We start from the raw sequence: 2,782 nt of genomic DNA on the forward strand, positions 1-2,782 counted from the left end.
TAATAAGTTGTATTTATGCACAATCTACTTGTAATCTTGAGTTTTAAGTAATATGAATTAATAAACAGTACTTTACGCATACACATTAGTTTTTAAGAGTTTTTGTCAAATATTTTATAATATAATATAAATATTTAAAACTATATAACTACATATACATACAATATACACACAAATACAGCCATCGTAGTGCACCCATCTCCAACATATTATATATGGGGAAATTACTCAAAATATTATTTTATATATAGTAAACTAACAAATTTATCACTTTTCAGACATTTCTCACAAAATGACCACAAAAATCGTCCTTGAAGGGCAATTTACTTTAGTAGGGGAGATTTTATGATTTAAAGTATGGATGGGTCTTAGTGTAAACCATTTGGGAGACAAAAATCTTATTTTTTTACACTTTCATCAAAATCTCCCAAATATATTGAAAATTGCTCTCGGGGGATTTTGACCCGTATTCTGTCATGTAGTGGAGACATTCTATAACACAACTTTTTGATTGATTTGATAACTCAATGATAATGTAACTAGACATAGAGGGTGATTTCATTGGTACTTTGTCTTTTTTAAATCCAAATGTAGTATATATAACTATAGTAATCCAAATACGAACATGTAGTAATCTAAACACGTATACTCTTACAACCCTTAACCCTTAAACACAATATACCATCACTACCCTTAACCCTTAAAAACAATCTACCATCACAACACTTAACGCAAATATGAAATCACGTTAAAGTGATAAAGGTTATGTGAATGTTCAAAGTGTTAAGTGGCGGTTCTTCCCAGACGATAAATGGCGTTATAGAGTGTATGCCATTAGGAGCGCCCAAACGTATATTATTTTTGCTTTCGCCAATAAAATATTCTGGTTTGGTTAAGCGTATTGCAAAATAGTTAAGTTTACGTAGTCATTTTAGGTTATTTTATAAAAATCTTTTGAGTTGTGAGTTATTTAAGCTAGGTGACAAAGACAATGTGGTGATGTTCAAAAACGTCATTCATCAAAATTTATCGTAATCTTTGACACTCTTTGTTTGTTGAGGGAGGTGGTGATGGTGGAGATCTATCAAGTGTTGTAACCCGTCAACCAAGTATGTTTTTCGCGGCATTATTGGTGCAAACCCATACGGTCCTACTAGAATCAATCAAACGGGTACTTCTTTCCCCGGTGGTGGAAATCCCTACGGTTCTACTAGAATCAATCAATCAGGTTATTTCTTTCCTGGTGGTAGTGGAGAAAATTCATATTTTCTTGTCAGAATAAATCAACCGAATAGTTTCTTCCCTGGTGGTAGTGGTGGAAATCCAAATTTTGTTGTCGTAGTTTTTTTCCTGGTTATGGTGGCGTCCATACCTACAATGTTGTAGGAATCAATCAGCATGGTGCTTTCGAAATGAATGAACCTGGTAGTTTTGTTCATGTGTCGAAGACGCCAATAGCAAAGCTACGATATCAAACCCAACCGTCGAAGGATTTTTGAACCGATAAATGATTTTGATCATGATAGTTTTTTGGTTCAAGATTTGAACCAGTCTCCGAAACAGTCCCTGAACCAGTCTACAAAACAATCAACACTATAGAAGGTAAATAATGATGAAAACGTTTTTGTTGCAAGATAAATTTTGAATATCCCTGAAGACGATAACTCAGATGATGAAGAAAATCCATCTGGTCAAGAATAGTTTTTAGGGTATACCCAACCTAACAACTTGCCCTGCCCCCCTTATCAAACCTAGAAGAAACCTTTCCTAACAACCTATATCTTCTACAAACCTTTGACTTAAAAGAAGCATTGAATATGGCAATGGGATTAAAATGTGTTTATGAAAACTTCCATATAAAGGTTAAAAAAATCATCCAAACACCGCTATGAGGCAGTGTGTCACTCCTTAGACTGTGATTGTCATTAAATGGCAGTTTTATCTATGGTACCAGTATGTTTCAGGTTCGAAAATTGCATGATGAACAAATTTGATCAAGGTACCAAGTCCATTAAACCATCATAAAAGGTTTTGGGTCATATATTGGTAGCGAGTTTGAAACACTGTTTGATAGTCTACCGTGGAAAATAAATCATGGAAGATGTGAACCAACAGTTCAATGTTAGCATCTCCTACAACCAAGCATGATGAAGAAAGATGTATGTCTTACAACTGTTGAGGGAGACCCATGAATCGTCGTTTAACCTACTATCGGTTTATTGTCACAATATAAAGATAGCGAATCTGGGGACTGTGACTGAGATCGTCCCTGATGCATTTGGATGATTCGACATGTTGTTTATCGCACTTGATTGTTCGGTAATAATTTTCATTATATTGTTTGAATTCATAATTTAGTTTTATGGTTTGAAGTTTATATTTGTAACCTCGTTCATCTGCAGATCCGCTCATTTGTAGGACACCTGCGACCGTTCTTATAATGGACGGTGTCTATCTGAAAGGGTCATATGTGGGCACCATGTTCTTAGCGATTGACATGGATGGAAACAACCAGATCGTACCTATTGCAATGAGAGTGGGGAAGACAGAAAGTGGCCCGTCATGGACATGATTTTTATATAAGTTGAGGCCATGTAGTGGTGAAGTGTCCAATTTAATCTTCATAACGGATATAATTGCTTCTATTGAGTTGGCAGTTAGAATGGTAATCCCCAACACGTATCACGGACTTTGTTATCGGTATTTGAGCCATAACTTGCGCCTAACCTCGAATAAAGACAAAAGAAGAAGGTGGATGTTCTGGGAGGCATGCAAAGCTTAT

This window comes from Cynara cardunculus, unplaced genomic scaffold (genome assembly GCF_001531365.2).
Source record: "Cynara cardunculus var. scolymus isolate 2C unplaced genomic scaffold, CcrdV1 Un_Scaffold_3513, whole genome shotgun sequence".
NCBI lineage: Eukaryota > Viridiplantae > Streptophyta > Magnoliopsida > Asterales > Asteraceae > Cynara > Cynara cardunculus.